Source organism: Juglans regia, chromosome 6 (genome assembly GCF_001411555.2).
Source record: "Juglans regia cultivar Chandler chromosome 6, Walnut 2.0, whole genome shotgun sequence".
Lineage (NCBI taxonomy): Eukaryota > Viridiplantae > Streptophyta > Magnoliopsida > Fagales > Juglandaceae > Juglans > Juglans regia.
This window is the reverse complement of record NC_049906.1, coordinates 13,085,020-13,101,721: the sequence shown is the minus strand read 5'-3', so window position 1 is coordinate 13,101,721 and position 16,702 is coordinate 13,085,020.

Below are 16,702 nucleotides of genomic sequence, written 5' to 3'. Positions count from 1 at the left end.
CTTAATCATTAAATAAAAAAAATTAAATACATGAGCAGTCAAAGTGAGGGGACAAACTCAGGCGACATACTAGCATTTTTCATTAAAAATACATGTAGTATACCATGTAACTGTAGGTTGCAACTTGAATAAGCTATATTATCCTCATTTACCTTAGTTTTTTTCTTGTATACTAGATGTTTATATTTTTGAACAATTTATTTTATAGTAATACAGGGTAAACGTACCTCGCACCTACCTCCACTGCTAGTATGCGCGCACACACACATATATATATATATACACATATTCATATATAGATACATATTAAATGAGGTATATATATATATAAACAATATATGATCAAGCTTTAATCAAGCTGAGTCAGGCATAAACCATAATGTCTTAACGAGTCTTAATTAAATTGAGTCGAGATTAATTGAGTATGTGTAATTTACTAATATAGTGGGTTTCCGCTTTCACGATGAGTTTTTTTTTTTTATAAGTCAAGCTTGGTTCAAGTCTAATTGAACAAGTACCGAGCAAACAATTGTACGAGCTAATTCATTTATCTAAAGTTTGAAAATTATAATTATCTGAAAATTGTATCAGTATTTTCGCCTATTGATAGTCTTTTTTAAATTGGAACTACATTCCGCATTATCTAAAAAAGCACATTCGAGAAAATGATGATTCTCCTCAAACGTGCTTTTTAGATTAAAAAGTACTTTAATATGTAACACTCAAACAACCTAATTTTTTTTTATTAAAAAGCTTTTAACATTATGTAAATACTTTTTAAAACTCTTAACACAATCCCACAGGCCTAAACAAATAAACATTAGAGACTCGCGGCTAACTGAAACCACCTAATTATAAAAAGAATATATGTAAGAAAACCCTTCTAAGAAAAAGCATAAAGCTCAAAATAGTTTGGTACAACAAGGGACACCACGTCCATACTAGCAAAAAAGTGTGCAAAACAAGTCTAAAATATCGTGTAAGGGAAATTTTCCCACTCAATCCTGGTAGGTCTGAGAATGGCAACCAAGGGAACAAGGACCAAAGGCCCAGCCCAAAACAAATAAAGTCTCCAACTCGGCCCATGGGAAGGCTCCTCTGGACACAACCTGCATGAGGGAACGTACTGTAGGGGATGAGACTCTTCAACTCGAAAAACCCTCGAGTAGTGTCCAACTCTTGAGTGCCTATTCGAGTAGTGTGCGTAATGTACAGGGGACCCTCGTTCCTCGGACAGGAGGGACATTAACGGATCACCAAGTATATTAGCGGAAAGAAGGAAATTGGAAAACCACGTCACATTAATGTCACCACTACCTGAGCTACATGCCACATTAATGACGCCGCCGCAAAGCCACGCCGCATTGAAGGACTCTGACAAATAGAACAGTACGAAAGACACGGATTTCATGGGGGTAGACATGATCTGTCCCCCCAGACTTAAGGTATAAATAATAAGTCTCAGGTACGAGAAAACTCTCTATGACCCCTACACTCTCATACTTATTTACAAACTTCCAAGATAATTTACTAACTTTGGCATCAGAGACTCCTTCGGCCCTAAGGCCGCCCTATCCTATATGCTTCATTCCCATCTCTTACAGGCCCAGTTCTGAAGACCTAAGTTGTCGGAGCCTAACGCAAAGACTTGCGAAACACGACGTTAACAACGGTATCGTCAGTGGGATCGTTATAGATCTTACATGTATTTCAAATGCCTACGACAACCCGTTCCGGATAGCTCAGTAGAGACACAGAGGAAGCGATGGAAGCAAGACTGAAAAACATGGAGTATAGTTCTGCTCCTAGTTCCACCAGTCCTGCTAGTTCGGTTTCATCTGCTAGTCTTATTAAAAGTCCAATGTCTTGAAACTGAATAATACTATTTCTAAGCGGAAAGAAGAAAAACCTCGCGCCCTTACCCTTACGGCTAGAGGAGAGCTACTTAAAATCACTGAATCAATTAGGTGGTGCTCGGAGACTATGTGTGAACGTCATATCCTCATCACCGAAGGCACCAAAAGCCTCAATACTGTCAAGCTAGGGAGACAAAGCGGGATAGAGTCATTGGTCAACTCATTGGACTACTAATGGGCCTGCTGAGACTGCAGTTTCGATTCCTCAGTATCCGCCTACTTCCTGTGTCCCTGCCTAAGTGGAGGTGTCCAATCCTTAGCTAGCCTTAATGTTGAATGGGTGACAAAGCTGACCGACGAGGTGCTAACGCTTCGTAAAGAAAACGAGAAACTCAAAAAACCTCAACAGGTGCAGGATGAGGAAGCAGAGTCCAAAGACAGTGAGCACATGGGGTCTTGGAACACATAGGTTGGACCAAATAGGGAGGAAGAGCAAAGGAACATGCAGGACGAGCTCCGTAGCCTCAAAAGAAAGTATGAGGAGATCACAAGGAATGTGGGTACATCGTCATCAATGGACCAACTGCTCACGAGCACTGGTCTATCCTACACGGAGGAAGTGATGGTTGTACCCTTACCACCAACATTCAGGGTCTTGACCATGGAAATGTACGACAGAGGAAGGGACCCTCTTGAGCACCTGAAAACTTTTAAGGCTCACATGATACTGCATGTCTTCCTGGGCGAGGTGGTATGAAGAGCATTCTCGCTAACCTTGAAGAGGCCGGCATGAGTTTGGTTCAGGTCTTACCCGGATCTGTGGACAGTTTTGGCGAGCTAGCCAGACTATTTTTGACTCAATTCAAGTAAGTCGGAGGAGGCGGCGCCCAGCGGTGTACCTCCTTACCATCAAACAGGGGGAGGACGAGAGCCTAAAATCCTACCTAACCCGGTTCAACAGGAAGCGCATGACCAATGATGACCAAGACGAGAATATAACCTTGACGGCACTTCTGGGAGGGGTTTGTCCGCAATCCCATTTTATGGCTGAGCTGGCAAGGAGAACTCTTGTGACGTTGTGGGAGTTCATGGATCAGGCCGACAACTTTATCAACGCCAAGGACACTTTTCAAGCCCTAATGAAGCCTAGAAAAATGGAGTTGGAATGAGCAGAGAGGGAGGGGAAGGCCCCGGCCAAGGCTAAGACCCACGAGGAGCCAGAGAAGAGTTCCCAAGACAGGAGGAGGGAAGAAACCCCGACAAGGGGATCGAGACCTTGGTTTGATTTGCCTACATTCACTATCCATGAGGCCAACACTTCTTCTGCCCACGAAGAGAATGAACGGGGTATTGCACGCTACTACTGCACATACCATAGGTCCACAATAAAAGCCACCAGCTGAGAGGTACCCTGATAACAAGAAGGGCTGACATGCAACGATCAGTAAGGGAAGATTAGAAGATAGCGAGAGAAAGGAAAATGAAAAAGAAAGAAATAGCCGAACTTCATAGAAAAAGCCAGACAAAAACTTGACGATCTAACTTATAGCCTCCACACAGCTCCATCTCATTTCCAGCTGGGACAAACGAGGATAACTTCTACTGAGCCCTCGGCTTTGGACATTTGTGCAGCTGCCTCAATCAAAGCAGGTGGACCTTCACATGGACCAAAGCCGACTATAACATTCAGAACGGAATCACCCTCCTTGAGGTGCTCTGCCTGGGTAGGCGGGTCGTCATGCGAACTCCTCGCACTCGAGCTGACTATAACATTCAAAAGGGAATCACCCTCCTTTTAGTGCTCTGCCTGGGTAGGCAGGTCATCATACGGATTCCTCAGACCCAAGCTGACTACAACATCCAGAAGGGAGTCGCCTTTTGCGCTACACCCCATCTCACACGGTTGCTGGAAGTAGCAGGCATCGCCCCCTCATTAGCAGCGTCCAAACCTCCCGAGCAAGCCTCAGCCTCGTCCACAAAGGAATAACTACCAGCAACAGAGCAAGCTAAAGAAGGAGGAGAAACCCTTAGAGAACACTGCTCCTTGACAGCACGCCCAAGGACCCAGACCGCAAAAATTCCTCGGAGTAGAGCATATATTTCACCTGCGGCTGGGAGCACACCAGCAGCACCACTCGGCAGGGGCAAAAGGGGGGAGCATCAAACTGAGGGCCTCTCAGCAAGGTGTCCAAGGACTCCGAGGAAAAAGGTCCCATCGGCGCCTCCATCAACATCACCAGGATGGCATGACGGAAAACCTCGGGGTTAGCTGACACCTGCCTTGGAAGAATCAGGGCTCCAAAAGGGGGCCTGCTGTCGGCTCGAATACCTTATAAGCGAGGTTTCTTCCCCTTGCCCGATGGGGAAGGGTCTGAGGGACGCTATCGAGCATGAGCGACCCGAGGCCGGGCAATAGTCACCCTGTCATCAAAGGGAACGTGGCTAAGGGGAGGCAAAAAAGGCTCTCCTCGAAAAGGAGGACTTTCGAGAAAACTCTATCGAGATTCTTTTGCACCCACTCTCGAAAGACTGCAATGTGCCGCACCTCATTAGAGGTAGTTGTCGGGGTGCACCACCTTGTCTTCAGGAACCCTCCCGCAGTTCGTCCGAATATGGAACTCGCAGCGACTCACCTGACCCGTTAGGAACTCCCACCCACGGTCAGATGACTCACTCAAAAATGAGTAGCACAAAGGCTACCCCAAGTGCAGGAGGGTGTCGCGTAATAATTAGGAATAAATTATTATATCGTCTCCTCAATGAAAGTTACTTAAAATCAAACTCATTTAAAATGGTGAAAATATTCACAAAGAGAAAATAAAAGTAGTGATATGTGCAATGAATGGAAGAGTGCAACGGGAATAAAAAAGGCACTAGTCATGGATTAGATTCATATTTTTAGATTTTTTTTTTTTAGTGTCGAAATGAAAGAAATCTAAAAGACTAACAAATTAAAATTAACAATTAATGAACTAACTAAGCTAAACAATCTCAATTAATAAGAAAATTAATTAATAAAATTGAAATTATTTAAGTCCTAATTAAGTTTTAATCAATCTAATATGCAATGGAACTAAGAGATTAATAAAACTAAGCTAAGAATTAAACTAGATTAGAAAGTAATTGACAAAATATAAACTGAAAATTGAGAAGTCCCAAAATCAAGATTCTAGGGTTCATCCTTGTATTCAAATCACAAATTCTCAAAATCCATCCATAGCAATTGTAATCACTGTTAAATGAAAGCTTAAAAGAACAAGAAAAATAACGCGACATCAAACTTAAATATACTGAAAATAAAATATCCAAAATCAAATAATTCTAAATTAAAAATATCAAAAATACACTATAAAATTTAGACTAAAATTAAATAGAGATTAGGGAAAGAAAAGAACAAACCAAATGGATGGAGATAAAGATTAAAAGCAGTGAAACAGGTTGGAGAAGCTGCAGTTTGGACCCCTCGAGATTCTTCAAGTCGCCGCACCTTCTTTCTTTGTTTGCGTCTGTCCCTAGCCTCCAACCGAAAGGCTCCAGCATCCTTAGGTTTTTCTCCCTATTCAAAAGCCCTTGCTTTTTTCTTTTGGTGTTTTTTTTTTAACTTTTCTCACGACTTTTTTTTCTTTTCCGTGTGGCGTGCATGAGTTTTTTTTTTCCTTGTGTATTGCCCAGCGTGCAAAACCAAAAGAGCTTTGTGTTGCTTCCGTCCAAATTCCAAACGCCAAGAGATTGTTGGTGCCTTTTTAACTTTTCTTTTACATTTCTTGGCTTGGAAAGAAAAATAAATAAAATAAAATAGAAATCAGAAAAAATAAAATAAAATAAAAAGGAAGAATAGAATGTAAAAAATGTGTTATGCATGTGAAGAAAATATTGCCCAATTAAATCAAAAGGTATAAAATTAAGCATAACTATGCTATAAATCAATTTAAATAACAACTCGAATTTTTTCATCTAAAACCAATAATAATGTAATGAAATAATTTAAATATATGAGTTCTAAATGTATAAAATAAGCAATAACTTAGCTCAATCACCAGACACAAAGAAGAACTTCGTAGACCAGTCCTTCACCTTCCGATACCTTGACTCTAGGTTAACGAGGGCATGTATCTCCTTGAAGCTGAATATGTTCCCCTTCTGGTGTAACACCTTGTGAGTAAGGAGGAACTCATAGCTGGTAAGGTCGGCGTCGTCCGGGTCCGATTTCAGCAAAGCTCGTCGCAAGATAATGCTAGAACAAATCAAAAACCTCTTCGGATGCAATTGAGAGGGGGCTAGGCCAAGGCGATCCAGTAAGTCGCGAACAGGGCAAGGGAAAGACAGCCTCAAGCCAAACGAAAACATTGAATGAAATAAGGCCACTCGTGTGGAATGACCCTCAACGTCGACGACACCCTCATGTGGACCAGGGACCTCGAAGAGCACCGATTCCGGCACATGGTAAGTGAGGGCCAGCGAAGCCAGCATCACTGCAGAGGCATTAGAACACCAACTACTACCCCCGAAAGATGGCCTAGCGTTGGTATCACACCCACCAGAAGCCCTAGGTTGAGTGGATTTCTCAGAAGCCATCGATGTAGAAGTAGAATGCAGTAAAGGAAGGAAAGGAGAATAAGCAATGGAAGAAGAAGTTGGAAGAACAGGGATGGCAAGAGAGCTACAACGCGATGAAAGGAAATGGAACTCTAACCCCAACTGTATTTATATAGGGGAAATGTAACAATTGATCTCCCACACCCAGTGACAGAAGGGAGAAGTATGAGACGCTTCTAATTCCAGGAATGTAATCCACGAAGCGACACGAAGACAAAGAGCCGCCTGGCACCCTCGACATTAATATACTTGAAAAGACATCATCAGAATTATTGAAAAACGAGCCAACAAGAATGGAGGAGAAACATTACCAAGGTAACCAAATGACGAGAACCTCTTGGGAACAGCATACACGTCAGCAGAGGGGGACCCCAGCCTCAACAACAAGGCAGGTTCAAGTAATAATAATTACCACTGTACTCATCTGGTGAGAATTAACAGGGTAACTGTAAGGAAATTTTTCCCCCCTCAATCCCAGTAGGCCCGAGAATGGCAACTAAGGGAACAATGACCAAAGGCCCAGCCCAGAACAAATAAAGTCTTCAACCCAGCCCATGGGAAGACTCATCTGGATGCAACCTCCATGAGGGAACGTGCTGCAAGGGATCAGACTCATCGACCCAAAAACCTCTCGAGTAGTGTCCAACTCTTGAGTGTCTATCCGAGTAGTGGGCATAATGTACGAGGGACTCTCGATCCTCTGACAAGAGGGACATCAACAAACCACCAAAGATACTAGTGGAGAGAAGGAAATTGAAAAATCACGCCGCATTAATGGCACCACTACCCATGCTACACGCCACATTAATGGTGCCGCGACAAAGCCATACAGCATTAAATGATTCTGACAAATGGAACAGTACAAAGGACACAAGCATGTGGGAGTGTCTCCTATTTCTACTGTAAATCTCTCTATTTGTCGTGCACAGTAGGAGAAGATCCTTCCCTACCACACACATAGTGGAGGAGGATCTCCTTTGTCCCAAATGAGGAGAGGTATTTGTCGTTCAGATCCACTCATATTAATTCATTATAATAATATTATTATTATTGATGGAGTATGAAACCGCTATTATAATGGTAAATCTAGACCCATAAGAAGAATCACAATACAGTGAGATTTTATTTGAGTAATGGTATCATTAATTGGATTATGTGAAATCATTACAGATATAGTGTGGCGCCCCATCCCTTATGAAAGACTAGGTGAGGTTCCGTGGTACCAAGGATGATGGCCGATTGGTCAACACCCAGAAGAATTGTTAGGCTTGTAGTAATCCTGAGGGAAGTATACTTGTATGAAATTCGGTTTATGACAATACAATGGAATATAACAGAACAAGTTGTAGTTAAAACATAAGCAAGTATGTACCATAAAATCAAATTTCATACAAAAGGGGTTTCTCGCCCTTCATAACCTCAAAACATTACATTATCTAGGATACGTAGAGTTAGTCGCCATAGGCGGCCGACTAAATTACAAATGAGCACTCGGCTCAATAATGTACATCCTACAAAAAGCACAAGGTAGTTATGGCAGTTACTGGTGCTAAGACAGGTCCTAATCTCTTTAGTCAGGAATTAGGCTAAATTGACTCCTCTTCCTCAGGCGTCATGCTAGGGTCTAAACCTGCATCAAAGTCTATGGTGCTGAGAACGAAACTATAGGTAGGTTAGGCAACTACGACAAGATCTTTAGTGAAAGATAATGCTATCGAAGATGCTATGAAAATATTTCATTTAAATACTAGAAGAACACGTATACACGTGGGGAGTTATCACCCTCTCTCTTGCATCTACGTGCATTCTCAAAGCTTGGGGAGGAATCACCCTCTTGGGACGTAGCCCTTCTTTATGCAAATAGGTAAAATCTCAATAGTACTATTATGGTGAGGAGCAGCTCTTCTATACACAGTTGCCCTATGCAGGCGCCATGCAGTCGGTCAGGCCACGTCACCAAAAAAAAAAAACACATTATTCAAGAGCATTATTCTTCTTGGCCTCATTCAATACGAAAACGGAGAAGCCTTTCCTGGAAATCCATGAAACCCATTTCACTACGCGAACCAAAACGATATTATGTGCTTAGCGGGCGAAGGCGGCGGGAAAGGCCTCTGGAAGAACTTCTTTGGAGTCGCCAACCCTCTCCTTGGAGACGGCGACACGCCGCCGAGTAGAGGACTCGCAGAAACGTCGTGAGGGTAAGGGCTCGACCTGCATGACTGCACTCGTGATTAAGAAATCAAAGATTCAGAACAGCGACTGCAAGTTGCTTGGAAGTTTGCTCAACGATGTCTTGCAACGCGAGGTCGGAGACAAATTCATGGAGAAAGTCGAGAGGAACCGTACTCTCGCTCAGGTCCTCTGACTTGCCCATTATCCCGTATTTGCTTCTATCTACCAGTCGCTCCTCTAGTTCTGTGAATCTTATTGCTTGTGATGTCGTTTTTTCTTCTCAGATTTTTTCGAGTTTCTGCTTAGCTGTTGAGAAAATAGAGGAAAATAAATAAAACAAAGCAAAGCAAAGCAGGAAATGGATTTTACACTATTATGATGTTTTCACGTCGAAAGAAAAAAATTATAAAATCTCCACTGAAACAATTGTACTAAGTTCAGTAGTATTATTGTGGAATTTTTATTTGTAGAATAATTCTCAAGTTTTCAAATCGGTTTTGTTTTTTCCACCTACTTTTCTTACCTTTTCTTAGAAACCAAAAATTGAGGATTAAATTCGAAAACCAAAAATACATAAAATGAGAAGAAAAAACAGAGGGAAGAAGAAAGAGAAGCATACGAGAGGCCCCGGGTGAGTTCACGCTTGTAAATGAGCTGTTACAAGCGGACACATCGGAAACAATAGAGTCAATCTGGAAGAGGGTGATAGCAAGAGCCTCCGTCTTCACTAATTCTATTGCTACCTTCACTTTTCTCGTGGAAAATGAAATGACAAAACGATGCATTTCACATTTGTCCTCCCTTCATCTTCCCCAATGAAACCGAATCACTTTTTCATACTAATTCTTCAGTCTCTCTATTAGAAATACAATCTCCAGTCTTCCTCCCTTCGTTTTTCCCATGAAATCGACGACCTGTACAACTTTGCCTACCCCTCTTCTTCCCCACATGACGACTGGTACGTCTCACCTCTCTCACTCATTCAATATGGAAGTTGGAGGCCAACGTTTAATTTTCGATGTTCACCATCAAAATCAATTTGTCAAAATCTCTCTCCCTAGGTCCCTACACTCCTTTTAACATCTTGCATTTCTTTTTCTTTTGAAGTATGAAGTTCGACTGCAATCCTATGCAGTTTGGCGGCGAACTCATGATTCAAGCGAAGTGCGGCGTGGTTTTGGTTTTTATACAAAACGATGCGTTTTATTTTTTCCACGTAAACAGCCGTTTGCAAGTTGTTTGCAAGTTGTTTGCCCTATGCGACTGTATTCATCATTTTATGTTGAGGAGTTACCCATCTCCATGTAATAGAAAATCTGTAAAAACCAATATTCGACATTTTTCAGCCAAGTATCATTCTTTGCTCATAGGCATTCATTCGCCACACAGGCCCTCGGTTGCTCATAGGCACACACTGTTGCTCATAGGCACACGCTGAAACTTGTTGTCCCAGGGATGCTACTCTACCCAACTGCAACCAACTCGAAGACACAAACATGTGATACGCCGGGGGATCCCACATCTCAACTATCAGGTGAGGCCAAGTACAACATCGTTCCACCTGACTCCTGATGAGACATTCTCCTTCTCTTATGATGTACGTGGTAACGCTTTGCCGAATGGTCCTGGAGTATTCTCCTTCCATACCATGAATATAAACTCACGCTAACTCCACAGACACTCACACACACACACGCCGGTATCCAGGGTTCCTACACTAGGTCTCATCATTAGTTGCATAAAACAGTTAAAAGCATCGAAAACAATGAAAACATCGAAAACCAGCGAGTAAATATAGTTAGAAACATAGTACTTGAAATATTTATTAATGCTTGTAGAAAGGGGGAGAAGATTACATAAGTAATAAATGCCTCTCACAAACTACTTTCACCCCACATTACCCACCATTTTCTTAGAAGCTAATCTATCTTCCTATGTCGAAAGCTCTCTCGTCATCTCTTTGCTCCTTGTTTTCCGCAACAATTGCATTCTCGAACTCTTTAGTGAATAAGGCTCAAAAGTGAGATATTTTAAATAGAGTGGAAATGTGAGATATCTTTTCTTACGTATCTTTGACTTTAGATATGCTTGGATAGGAGTATTTCTTCATTGTCTTATCATACTGCAGGATGACAGAGATAGGTGACCAAGGTATGATCCACACACCTTACGGTCTGCCAACTCCTTAGTCCTTCCTTGAACGAGAATTCTCCACGTGGCATCAGTCCATACTTCTGGGTCCTGACGACACGACTTGTCACGTCTTCACCTTTCATTGAGGAGCCACTCCAAGTGTGACCTCTCAAATGGAGTGTGGGCTTTTGCTCACGTTGATAACAATTTTCCGAACTCTTCCGTGTTATCTCAGAAAGTTCCCATGTATGGTTGGGTCAGTCTTTGACTGTAGCTCCTCTTTGGCGAGTGATACTTTCTCATCTTGGATGGATAGCTCGTATCTCGCCCGAGCTCATCAGTCCTTTCAACTCCTTGTTCTCGTCTTCTCGGGAGAAAAATTCTATAGCTCGTCTACCATGGCCAAGTTCCTCATCTCTACCTTGCTCTAGAACATGTCAGTCGGATTCCAACGGGGCGCTTGCTCGCCCAGATGTTGGACTAGTTGCACTCGGTGTCTCCTATTGCTGATTCCTTAGACCATGGGGGTATTTCTCGTCTTTGTCTTTCCTTCAACTCCTTCAACTCCATGAATGGTTTGTCCTCTTTCGTGTTAAGTAGGGTCCTCACATCTAGTAACCAAGTCTTTGACAGGATAAATGGACTAGAACACATCAAGGAAAAGGAAATTAACTCCACAAAATCATGAGCCACATATAAGGATACCCAATTTGGAGATCAAAGAACTTGAGAATCCGATTCTCTGAAAAGAATGAATCATTTGGTGGATGTAAGAAAGATACCATTAACTTTATTTAGTAGTTTTCTCCTTCGTATGGTGTGAGTCCATTTATCATTTAATGTTTGAAGAGGATAAGTCTTTTTCTAAAAAACTCTTAAATGAAAATTTGTAACTCATATAAATAGGGTGTCAGAATTATAGAAACGTCCTTGAAAAAACTTCGCCTATATGAGTGTGAGAGTAAGTCCACACCCTATGAGAATTGAATTTATTCTTAAATACATTCATGAAATCGAGATTAACATAAGGAATAACGTGTTAGCTAGTAAAACTTACGTGAATACCTAGCTTCTATTTGTGAGCAGTAACTCTTTACTTCCCTTAAAAGTGATTTGTTTGAGTTCACATGTCACCTAATATCTAGAGTAATTTATGTGTACTTATATTGGTAATAAATATATACCATTTATAGCCCCACGGTTTTTTTGTTTCTATTATTGCCCTTCGTCTGGATAGCCCATATTGCTTCTCATTGGGTTGAATGGTCCAGTGGTATAAGTCTTGGGCTGCAACAACTAAATTCGGACAAAATGGGGTTCATTTATCTTGTAGGATCTCAAGTATTTGTACAAGTATATACTTAAAAGAGCATATTTTGATGCTGAGATGAGATAAGAATTTGTGAATAATAGTAAAAGAATTTAAGTTAAAGATATTTTATTGAATTTTAGGAAATGAAAGTAAAAAAAATTGAATAAAAATATCTTAAAGTGAAAATATTTTTATAATATAATTTTTTAATATAATTTTTGTTTTGAAATTTGAAAAATCTGTATTGTTTCTTATGTTTTGTTTAGAAGTTTGAGAAAGTTGTAATGTTTAGGTAATGACTAGATGAGAAAGTTGCAGATTTGAAATTTTGGAAAGTATTTGTGTTTGAGTAAGGGTATAACCGGTCCGGTTCGGTCATCACCGAAATCGAAACTTTCGATTTTTTGGGTTTTGGTTTGGTTCAGTCTAGTTTTTCAGTTTACCATTTACACGTGTGACACCAAATAAGTTTAATATTATAATTTTTTTAATACTAAACTTAATTGTGAGAACTTAGTATTTATTATTAACAATTACTAATTAATTATGTCCAATATAGTATAGTATAAGTAGTGTTTAACTTATTAGTGAGATTAATAAACTTTGGTGTCTAATTATGCTAGTATATTAATTTTATGCTATAAGATTAATAGACTTGAATAATAAAGTTAGAATTTCATGTTATATTAATTAAAAATTTAGCATATAATATATATAATAATATAAAAATTACATATAATGTAAATAATAAAAACTATATATATACCGATCCGGTTTAATTTAAACCAGTTTTCAAAATATGAAAACAAGTACCACACCAGTTTAAAACCGGTTTCGATTTTTAAGAACCGGTACCGTACCGGATCGAACTCATAGGTCCAATCCGATTCAATTGGTTTTTCAATTTTTTGTACATCCCTATGTTTGAGTTATATTTGTAAATGAAATTATGAAAAATTTCGATATGAAAAGATTTGACAACCTATCTTATCAGCATGAAGCAGGATAATAAGAAAAAATGATCGTCATTTGCTACAGAGAAAAACTTGCATTTTGTTTTGAATTATCATGACAAGGTCATGTTGTGGCAGACCCAATTGAAGATGATCGATATTATTTATACCTCCTAGTAAACCACATTAGAGGGCCATCATTGTTTGAATTACAAAACATAGTTGGTAGAGTAATGGCTTCTTCATTTCGCAAGGCCGCTTCTTGCATAGCCCTTTAGAAACACATAATGTTTTGGTGAAAGAATAAGCTCCGTTTGGATACAAAAATAGTTTAATCTCATCATTACAAATTTTTTAAATTTTCATTCAAAATATAATAAACAATTCAACTTTTACATATCTCAAAATAATATTATAATAATATTTTATTTAATTTTCAACGTTCATCTAAAACCATCTCATCTCATTATCTAAACAGGACCTAATTCTATTTGAAGTCATTATGCGTGCTCCTTTTATATTGCTCCCATAATACCGTTGGATTAGTCAAATTGCAATAGCTCAAGATTGTTGTGAATAGTTTTCTTAAATTATAAGGCGTTTTATATGAAAGAAACCTATTTGAGGCATTTCACCAAAGAATAGTACTGAAAGTCTTTACATCACACACCATCTACATTGCATAATTTGAATTATTCTTCTACAATTATTCTTAGAAGACAAGTTTTACAAAGTATAGTTCATATCCTTGAAATTAATGGGAAGGAATATCAACGATTGGTTAATCGTCGCATATACCTTGAAAATGGGAATGCATGAGGACCAATTATTCTTATTTGTTTTTAGAGATGATATGAATTAAGATTAAAGTTAAAAAGTTGAGTAAAATATTATTACGATATATTTTTTAATATTATTTTTGTTTTGAGATTTGAAAAAGTTGAATTGTTTATTTTATTTTGCATGAGAATTTGAAAAAGTTGTAATGATGAGATGAGAGGTTTTCAAAGTTTTCAAAATTTTGAATTTTAAAACAAACCATAAGTCTTCAAGTTTCTCAATATTGAATAAGGAAATGTGTAGGATGACATACTTGAGAGGGTCTTGAAATACATATATCTAGGTCTTTATTTATTGATGAGCCAAGTGGTATTGGGAATACGATTTTTAATAGAGTCATTCTGGTTGTGTTTGAATAGTGAGATGATCTCAGATATTTTATGAATAGTAATAAAAAATTAGTAAAAAAAATGATAAAATATTAAATAGTAGTGAAAAATAATTAAGAATAAGTAAAAAATAATGATAAAATAATGAATAGTACTACCCTAACAGAGCCGTAATGGCTAGATCAAAATATTTTATTTCTCTTGCTATTGCATATTTAAGCATGGCTGCACTCATATTATAAAGAATAATGTTATTTGAAAGTCTTTATATTGTACACCATTCATATGAGATAATTTGATTGGTAATTTTAAAATTTATATTCCAAATCAAATTATACCACGTAGATGATGTGTGATGTAAATATTTTCGAATATAATTATTCATATTATAAGAGGCGCCGAGAAACACATTTTCAATTCAAAATATTACCTGATTTCGATAAGTTCCAAATTTTAAAATTTATCTTTTAAATTAAATTATACCACATAGATTGTGTATGGTATAAATGCCTTAAAATATAATTATTTATATTAAAAGAGGCTTAGCAACACATTTCCAATTTAAAATACCGCTTTATTTCGATAAGCTTGCAACATGTTCAGCAAGCAAGCAAACAAAGTGGGATTGGTTAATTGTTACGAATGGTGATTAACTATACACATGGTGGTGCCACATGTCTTATTAAAAAATAAAAAAATATATCCAAAACAGGATAACATCCGAAAATACAAAAAGATAAAAATTCAAACTCTAAGTTTCCTCTGTAATTTTTATGTTTTTATTTTTAATTTTTTAATAAGTCACGTGGCATTATATGGTGATGTCATATCAATGCGGGCAAAGTGAGCTGTATAATTGAAAAGACATTATAACATTACTCTTAATTATATGAGATAAGAAACCAATGCCAAAGAGACAAATAATCGAAGCCTTTGTTAAACTCTCGCAGGAAATGATTAAATCGAATTATCTTTTGGTGGTAGGATTATTGTGTTTGGTGTTGATTTCCGTCAGGTATTACCCGTTCGTCTTGAAAATGGCAAAAAAATTGCGAAGTGTTTTACATGGTGTTGTTTTAAAAAGTTACAAAACTTAGTGTTTAAAAGAATTAAAAAACAAATTTAGAGTATTAGATAAAATAAGTTGAGATCAACTCTAAATCCAAACAACCCCTAATAGATTGTTTGGAAATCATAACTCATCTCAAATCATCTCAAAATTTATTATAATTTTCTTCCTAAACATCACTCAAATACAAAAAAAAATAATAATAATAATTCAATTTTTTCAAATCTCTAAACAAAAAAATATTAAAAGATTAGATTCTACCAATAATTTAATTTTATAATATCTTTTATTCAACTTTTTTTCTCTCCTTTCCCAAAATCCAATAAAATCTTAACTCAAACCATTTCACTATTATTCACAAATTATTTCACTACTATTCACAAAATTCTTATCTTATCTCATTCCCCGAATATTCCCTGTAACTTTTTAAAATATTGAATTTAATTGTTGATAACTACTATATGCATTACCAATTAACTAGTATTGATTATTAACAATTACTAGTATTGAGTTATGAGTATATCTAATTAATAATTATGTATCTAACTATGAACAATTACTCTATATATACATTTAAACACCATTAGTCTAGTCACACACTACTATACTAGATAACATATTGCTAATATTACAATATGAGTAGTGCTAGAGGTACTTAACTTATACTTACAATTTTACTTACAATATTCATTTTGTTAGTTTTCTTTTAAAATTTAAATTTTGAATTTTATATTTCATAATTTTCAGCATATCAATAACTGACATGTGGAAAAGTAACTTTTTTGTATGTTTTTCTTAAGTACATTTAGTATTTTTCTTACAATATATACATAGTATGGGTGTAGAAAAAATCGAAAAATTGGTTGAACCAAACCGAACCGGTGGGTTAGGTTCAGCTCGTAACTAGTCCAATCCAATACCAGTTCTTAAGAATAGAAACCGGTCCAAAACCGGTTCGATACCTACTTTCATATTTGAAAATCGATTTGAACTAAACTGGACAGGTATATATATTTTTAATTTTTTATAGTATATATAAAATATTTTTTATATTATATTATATATATTATATACTAAATTGCTAATTAATATATAACTCAATGTAAGATATTTTTATTGCATTGTAAGATATATAAGGGGGTAATAGGGAATATGTGAGGAATTGGTAAAGAAAAGTAGGTTTATTTGATGGTTAGTTTTGTGTGAGTGCAACCTTTTTCTGTTATATTGTTCGGAAAGGATTGGTAGTAGGAAAGATTTCAAATTGAGTTACTTACAAAGTTTGCTTATGTGATTATCAACCAATGAGGAAGAAGCTGTCAAAGCTTGCCTCATTTTTGACAAGTACGCAAACATTAGGAAGTGTTAAGTACAAATTAAAGGAACCGGCTCTCAAGTATCAACTTATGCAGTGCCACACGTGTAAATGGTAAATTGAA